The 8,843-nt window shown below is 37.8% G+C and overlaps 1 pseudogene; it reads left to right on the top strand.

The window, feature by feature from the left end:
* Positions 1-6,734: 6,734 nt before the first annotated feature.
* On the top strand, positions 6,735-7,028 carry LOC102863565 (annotated as a pseudogene).
* The last annotated feature ends 1,815 nt before the right edge of the window (positions 7,029-8,843 follow it).

The following is an 8,843-nucleotide window of genomic DNA, read 5'->3' as shown; positions in this document are numbered from 1 at the left end:
AGAGCTCCCACTTAGATAGACTAGAGAAATGGGGCTACCTACCCAAAGCTGAGGGAGCAGAGCTGCAGTCCCAGGGGTCCTAGAAGGTGAATGCTGAAGCCCAGGGCCAACATCCAGCACCTAAAGGGCAGGGCCACTTTCCAGGTGGTTCCAAGGTACAATAGATTATTTTCATGTCTTGAGAGCTTATTAAATTGTTCTCCTGGGTTTTAGACTTACCTGTTGCCAGTTATCCCTGCCTTCCCTTTGATATCTCACATTTGTAATGGAACTACCTACCTTTTGTCTGTTCAACTAATGCTTTAGAGACAAATAATGTGCATTCTAGATTTCATAGATTCTCAGGTGAAGAATTTTGTTCCAGGATCGAATATGCCTAATATCTCACCTATATTGATTTAGAGCATTCAGAACATAAGATTTTGGAGTTGGAGTTGATTTAAAATTTTTGGAATGATATGATGCAGTGAGTGTGGAAATTATTGAACAATATCATTAATATCACATGCGAGCAAGATTCTACTGAAGATTATCCAAAAACAACTGGAACAGCACATCAACAGAGAACTACTAGAAGTGCAGGCTGGCTTTAGACAGGGTTGTGGTACTAGGGATATTGTAGCTAATGTTAGATGAATCTTGGCTGAAAACAGGGAATACCAGAAGAATGTCTATCTTTGTTTCATTGATTATACATACACAAAGGCATTTGACTAACAAACTGTGGCTGACACTGAGAAGAATGGGAATCCCGGAACACTTGATTGTGCTAATGCGAAACCTATACTTGGACCAGGAGGCAGTCATCAGAACAGAGCAGGGAAACATTGCATGGTTCAAAATTGGGAAGGGTTTATGCCAGGGCTGCATCCTGTCTCCATACCTTTTCAATCTTTATGTAGAACAGATTATCCAGGAGGCTGGGCTCTATGAGGAGAAATGTGTCATCAAGATTGGAGGAAGAATCATCATCAATCTGCATTATGCAGATGACACAACCCTGCTTGCTGAAACTGAGGAGGATCTGAAGCACTTCCTGTGTAAGGTCAGGGACTGCAGTCTTCAGTATGGTTTAAGGCTCAATATCAAGAAAACAAAGATTCTTACCACTGGGCGGATTAGCAGCATCATAATGGATGGTGAAGAGATTGAGATTGTTGACAGCTTTAGTTTGCTTGGCGCCACAGTCAATACTCTTGGAACCAGCAGGCAGGAAATTAAAAGACGTATTGTGATGGGAAAGTCTGTGGTTAGAGACCTCGCTAAAGTACTGAAGAGCAATGGTGTCACTCTGGAGACTAAGGTGCACCTGATACTAAGGTCTTTGCAATCACTTGTTCTGCATCAGAGAGCTGGACAATGACTAGGGAGGATAGAAGGAGAATTGATGCCTTTGAGCTGTGGTGCTGGAGAAGAGTATTGACTATACCATGGACTGCTAAGAAAACAAACAAGTTTGTCCTGGAGAGGGTGAGGCCAGGCTGCTCCTTGGAGGCAAGGATTCTGAGGCTTTGTCTGACATACTTTGGACGTGTTGCAAGGAGGGACCAGTCCTTGGAGAGAGACGTCATGTTGGGAGGGTGGAGGGACAGTGCAAGAGAGGAAGACCCTCTGTGAGGTGGATTGATTCAGTGATAGGAGTAGGTGTGTCGGAGACAGTGAGATTGGCACAGGATAGAGCAGGGTTTAGGGCTGCTGTACACAGAGTCGCTATGAGTCGCAGATGACTCAACGGCACATAACAACAATATGATGGGGTGAATGTGGCAGGGAAATGAATTTTGAGCAGTGGAAGGGTGGAATGATATTAAATCCTGCTCACTCCTGACCTTTCAGAGGATTTCTAAGGCTGTTAATCTGTCTTTTGAGGAGAAGCTGATAGGTTCAAACAGCTGACCTTTCAGTTGGCAGCCCAACATACAATCCACTATGCCACCAGGACTCCTTATGAATTTATCAGATATGTGGTAAATCCTAACTTCTATCCCATTTGAGATTGAACTTTCTGGTATATTAATGAGGCAGGATTAGTGTAGGTTGGATTTGATAAGTGGTAAAAAGAGCACATTAGGCAAGGAGAGATGGACTAAAATAAATGCCAAGACACACAGAGATCCCCAAGGAACCAGGACACAGATACTAAAGAAACAAGGGCTTTTTCTCCAGAACAGACCAAAAAAGAAAACCTTCCCCTCAAGCTAATGTTCTGAATTCTAACTTTTAGCTTTCCCAACTGTAAAGAAAAGAAATTGCTGTTAATGTCATCTACTTAGGGTATTCTGTTAGAGCAGCAATAGGTAACCAAGAGAGACATGTAATAAGCTGTGCGGCCTGGAGAGGATTCTTACACTGAGTTAACTGACATCCTAAATGGCACATCCATCATTTGGTGACAGATATGATAATAATCTTTTTCTTTTTTTAAAAAAAATTTTTAGATTTTTCATTCTTAAGCCAGAGAAGGTAACCTGGATTTGAGGTCTGTTTTAAATAACTCTCATGCTACTTTTCTCAGAGCAAAAGTATTCACCCCTACTGAATAGAGTAGGGAAGAGGGAACAAAACAAGACATTATAAAAGAATGGGTGAATATTAACAAAGAAAGAAAGAGAAAGTTAATGGGAGGAGGGGGGGAAGGGAGGAAGGATAATAAGCAAAAATCAATGAATATCCAACTTTTTGGTAAACTTTCATTAAAATCAAAACAAAAATAAAATTTTTTCATATTATTTTTTAAAAGAAAAGAATGGAAGGATTATTTTGAGGGGGGATAATTTCACCTGGATGTAAGGAAAAACGGTATCTTGTTTTTTGTCTTATAGGCTGTTCCGTGGCACTGTGGAAGATTAGATTAAAGTTGAGTTTAATGCTGGATGCTCAAGAGATGGCATTAGAATGTGTTTCCTTCATCTGATTTTTAAGTATCTGAATTGTTCCCTGCAGATTTCAAGCACTGTTTACTCTTCCTCTGAAGAGGATTTGGAAGAATATTATTGTGTGTTTTCACTCAGTACTACTGCTTAAAACATGTTTGTGCATTTCACAGTACAATAAAAACTTACTTCTAAATCGTCAAATACTAGATATTTCTTTCTCCAAAACTTTTACATAAGTAAGGAAAAGAGTTGAGGCTTATATATGCCTTTCTGACCTAGCATTTGGCTTCTATTAATGTGGCAGCCAGCAAGACCCTATGGAGCAGTCACGAGTCAGGCCTGACTCTACAGTAACTAATAACATCTGAGAGAAATAGCCCCCTTTAAGGGATCAAACCAATGGCACCTCTGTTGGAATCCTCCAAGAGAACTCTTTACAATTGGGATGAGAAAGTTAGATTGTACTAGTCTCTAATTTCAAGTTCTGATTCCATGCCCTCAATATTAATCATCTTCCTTCTGCTTTCTAGATATGCTTAGTTCTCCTGAAGGGATGCTTCTCCTCTAGCTGGTTATTTTGAGATTCTACTTTTCATGTGCTCTGTTTTCTCAAGTTAACTTATATTAATATGTTTAATACCAGGAGAGCTTTCTAAGTCACTTAATGATATGTTAATGGTGGAGCCTACTATTTGGATCTGAATTATTATTATGTTGTTTAAATGAATTCGCAGGCAAAAGAGATAGTCACAGAAAGACGCGGTTCTTTTTCTAGGCAATACAGTTTAACTTTCAAGGTGACTGAGTCTGTCTTAGAAGCAGCCCTGGTGGTCCTCAACTACAAACATAAAAGTCAACACCCAACAGTTACTCCAAGGGACAAAGAATGCAGTCTGCATTCTCTGCTCTGTCCATATTGCCACCGTGAAATACCAGTGGGTTTTTGTTTGTCACACTTCCCCTCCCCTACCAGTCCCTTTGTTCTGCACCCACCTCCACTTGGTGAGAACAATTATAATGTAAACTTGAGCAGCCCAGGTTGAAGGAGGAATGCTATTGAAATGGAGGAAAGTCTCCATCTTCCGACTTGCTTTTCTATGCTAGAGTATAGAATTCATATTTAAATTGGGTTTTAAATCTGACTTTAAGGATTACTTGATTTTAAAAGGCATTTTGTAATGCATTTGAATGGATTCCTGCCTTATTGCCACACAGTAGAATTTGGGAAATTATTTGTATTTAGATCCTTGGTTTTAGGTATTTCTTTTTAGTAATATAACTTGGTAGCAAAAGTTAAATTTTTTTAAAACTCCGTTAGGATTTTGAATTTCCTGACCTTTTCCAGATCCAGTCTTTGAAAAATGAGAAACTATGCTTAATACTTTGTGAGGGTATTATAAATGAGAGTCAGCCAGAACTTGAAGCTGTATAGATACTTAAGTTTTTGTTTTCAGAGCCTGGTTTAGAGAGGAAAGAAACAAGCCTTTGTGACAATGTGAGCCCAGTTGCAGTCAAAAGTTCTGTCCTCAAGGCAGCTGTGGCACAGTGCAGCCATCCTAAAAATGGTCACAGTCAGGCCTTCAAATCTTCAAGTTCACGACTAAGCTAGGTTTCTAGGGCTCATAATCTGGTTAGGTCAGATACTTAGAACAACTGTTACATTTAGTATATTAAAAAAGAAGCACTGTAGAAAAGAAGCACCTACAAATAAAAACTATATTTACTCTAACACATACATTGAGGAAAAGAGCAAGCAAACGAATAGTGTAATTATATAGTATGCATCTGAGAACAAGGGGTTGCTGTGAATGGTCAGGAAGTCAGTTTTCTGTTTTGGGGTGTTTTTTAGGTTTTTGTTTTTGGTTGGTTTTGGTTTTGTTTTTGTTTTTGAAATTCAGTTTTTCCTCTTTTCAGTAGCAGTCACATAGATACGTGTTTGCATACTGCATGTGATGCTGATTTCATGGAAGTAAGAGATATCTTTATAAAACTGTTACAAGTAAGTAATTATTTTCATTTGTAATAAGTCTTTGACCTCTGAGACTTACTTGTCTACTAAGCGTTTCCTCCTTAGATTAAAAAGTCACTACAACTTTATTTTAACAAAGGCAGTGAAGTTATTGAATGTCTATTTGTAGGTACGCTTTCTAAGCCACTTTGAAGAAGGCTTCAGCTTTGGTATTAAGTTATGTGTGATTGAGTCAGAACCCACACATCACTGACCCTCTAAAGGGTCTTCAGAGGCAGTAAATCGCTCAGGAGGAGATTACCCATCCTTCTTCCAAGGAGAAGCATAATGGATTTGAATTGCATGCCTTTGGGTTGACAGTTTTTTCCTGAGTGAAAAGAAGGGTGCCAAAGAGCAGCATCCCAAGAAAGTAAATAACAGTGCAGATTTCCATTCATGAAAACATTGTATTAATAAGCGATGCTCCACAAATTGAAAGTGAGAGGTACCGGAACAAGGTCCCTCTCTTCTTCCTCTTGACTTTCTATGAGAAGATTTGAGGTAGAGCTTGATGAAAAACGTTAAACTGGAAAAATTCTTTCTTTTAAAGATCAAATGAGAGGTTTTCCGATTTTTAAAAGTTTATATATAAGTCAACAGTCCAAGTCTGGCCAATTTGGGCTGTGAGCTTTTATACATCTTATGCAACCAACCCATTTCTTATAATGAAGTAAATGTCCCGAATGTCTCCCATTCTCAAACATAATTCTTGAGATGATTTTTAATCATGCAAAGGCCTTTTTTAAAATTACAAGTGATCTTACTGAGTTTATAGTGTTTTTTAACAAATTACAACAAATATTTTATGATAGTCTTATAATGTACCTTTTGTATTCATTAGCTTAAGCTGAAAATATAAAAAAAATCTTTAAGAATTAACCAAATAAAGGTACAAAAATGCTAAAATAATTACCTCTTTATGGAAGGTACTTTTGGTATGACTGCAGTGAAAACCTGTTAATAAATACTCTCTCCCTCACTTCACTTTCAGTATTTTTACCTTTTCATCTGAACTCTCTAAGATTTACACTTAATAGATGTAAAATATTTTTCCTTTTATAAAATATATTTTTTCAAAAATATTTTTCCTTTTTTTTACTAGTTATTCTTCTGTTTTTACAATCATAGCCTTATGCAGTATGTATCCATTTTTCTTAAACTGACACCCGTACAAATAAACACTTTTTAATGTGGGTTGCAAGCAGTGATTTGGTTTTCTGTGATGCAGAGATTGGAAAGTAATTGATATGCAAAGAAATTAATTTATTACCATGCTTTTAAACATTTTAGTCTTAAATCAACATAAAAAAACCCCAAAACAAAACAATCACATCATAAAAAATGTATACAAACTGTCAAAAGGTATATATAGTTCTGTACCTAGGTTTTAAAGTTTTGATAACCTGATCACAGGAAAGTAGAAATACAGAGCATTTCAGAAAAAATTGCACCCTTACCCTAGAAATTTGAACTCCAATTAACTGTCAGCGCATCACTTTTTGATACTTACTTTCCTAATTCATGAAGAAGATCAAACCAACTAATGTCTGAAACATCTGTTAGCTGCATTTAAAATAGTTATGCAAATGATAACATGTTTTTGAAGTACTGGATTTGAGCTACTATCTAGATTGTTAGGACTGGAAATTAAATTCTTTCATTGAAATAGGGTTAATTTTTTAATTTTTTTTATGTTATATTGGTTTCCTTACAAAGTTCGTATACATTGTGTTTCACACTATCCTTCATTCACGTGTTTCACACAGTCATTCCCGTTCTTTATGTTTTATAAAATTAATCATTGGCAGCAGCGTAGCGGGAGTGGGGTGCAAGCTCTTATAACCAGAGTCATGGCAGGACAGGATTTTATAAAGTTTCTCCTCCTCTTTGACCGAGTATTGGTGGAAAGGAGGCATTATGCTTCCAGAAAAATCTCAAGGAAAAGTATTGCAAGCTACAGCAGTAGCTGTTGGATCTGGATCTAAAGGAAAGGATGGAGAAATTCAACCAGTTAGTGTGAAAGTTGGAGACAAAGTTCTAGAATATGGAGGCACCAAAGTACTTACAGATGAGAAGGATTTTTTTTTTTTTTATTTAGAGATGGCGACGTTCTTGGAAAGTATGTAGACTCAAATCACTATTGAAATGGCATCATGTGAAGCTGCCCATTCCACTGAAATTCTGAAATCTTTCATCATGTAAATGATCTGTTTTGTAATAAAAAATAAAATATCCAAACTAAAAAAAATAAATAAAAACCCACCATTGGACTATGCCCAACATCTTTTTAGATCTCCATCCCTCCTTTCACCCACCAAATAGTGTGACAAAAAATGGTTAATTTTTGAGGAATAGTTAATGAAATTTAATAGTTAAAATATGAATAATTCAAATATCATGTGTACTTAGAAAATTAATTTTCCAACTTTTTCAATATGAGATTATCAGTTATTTCAAAGAGTCATAGCAATTGATGCTCCAGAATAGATTTTAACTACAACAGATAGTCCCAGAGGAAAGTCGTTGTGGTGGTGTGCCATCAAGTAAGAACCAACCCATAGCTGCCACCTCCGCCTCCACGAAGTTAATTGCCAGGGAGGAGATTACCTATCTTTCTCCTGCAGAGCATCTGGCAGATTCCAACTGCATGACTTTGGGTTGGCAGTGTAATTCCTGAACTCTAGGTCACCAGCGCTCCCTCAGGAAAAGAAGTAGTCATTTCTTAATTACTCTGTAGCTGTCAACTCAAAGGCAGGAGGTTCGAATCTACCAGCTGAGAAAGATGGATAATCTCTTTCCGTGAGATGTACTGCCTCTGAGAATCCACTCCAGGGTCATTTTGCATGGAGTCATTCTGCCCATCCTCCCTTCGCCTCTCTTCCCCCGCCTGAATTCAACTACTAACTACCTGTTAATTACCTGTTAACTACATCCTGCCTTTCAACCTTGTTTCTGTGTGTTCTTCAAACCGACCAGTCTCATCAGCCTGCAACAATCCTGGCTGCTGTTTCTAGAACTTGGGTTGAATGATGTCTAGAAATTGTCTAAAGGGTGTTTTGTGGTTCTTCTTTTTTTTATCATTTACCAAGTTTAAAAGTACACAAATGACAGGAAAGCTATCAGCTGGTGCTTTAAAGCATAGTCTTGAGCTCAATATAATTTATAGTTGTTAGAGTATTTGAGATACAATCTCATTAAGTTGCCCTTCCAAATTTATTAAAGTTGTGAAATTAGACCCTATTGTTTTATTCATCATCAAAGTGCAAGATACTCCAAATGAGTCAAGCTGTTCTATCTGTATGTATATTTGCAGAGCTCTGGTGGCCTAGTGGTAAATTCACATCCACCAGATGCTTTATTGGAGGGTCAGCTATGAGTAGATTCTGACTTGAGGGTACATAGCAACAACATATTTACACAAGCAAACACACAAAAAAGAGAGGATGAAGTGTAAGATGTGAAAATTGGTCGTTCTCCCCCCCCCATAATTACTACTTCAGTAATTGAGATTTTTTTAAAAACCCAACAAACTCTGTTGAGAATAATGTTCTGAATTCATTTAGATCATGCAGGATAAGAATTTAAATCCTTACCATTGTCCAGTTTTCTCATCTATATGTTGTTTTTGTTGTGTGCTGTTGAGTCGCCAACAACTTATAACTTAAACCCTATGCCTCTATCCTGTGCCAATCTTATTTTCTCTGACACACCTACCCCCATTATGCCAGTTACCCATCTCATCAAGATGAGCTCTCCTGCACTGTCCCTCCCCTCTCCCAAGTATTGAAGTCCCTCTCCAGCATGTCCAAAGTTTGTTAGATGGAGCCTCAGAATCCTTGCCTCCAGGGAGCCACCCGGTTTAACCCTCTCTAGGATGAATCGGTTTGTTTTCTTGGCAGTCCATGGTATGCTCAATAATCTTCTCCAGCATCACAGCTCAAAGGCATCAATTCTCCTTC

Source organism: Elephantulus edwardii, unplaced genomic scaffold, assembly GCF_000299155.1.
Source record: "Elephantulus edwardii isolate Elephantulus edwardi_28Jun2011 unplaced genomic scaffold, EleEdw1.0 scaffold00016, whole genome shotgun sequence".
In the NCBI taxonomy this organism is placed as follows: domain Eukaryota; kingdom Metazoa; phylum Chordata; class Mammalia; order Macroscelidea; family Macroscelididae; genus Elephantulus; species Elephantulus edwardii.
The sequence above is the reverse complement of the archived record's forward strand: the minus strand, read 5'-3'. Positions and strand labels throughout refer to the sequence as shown.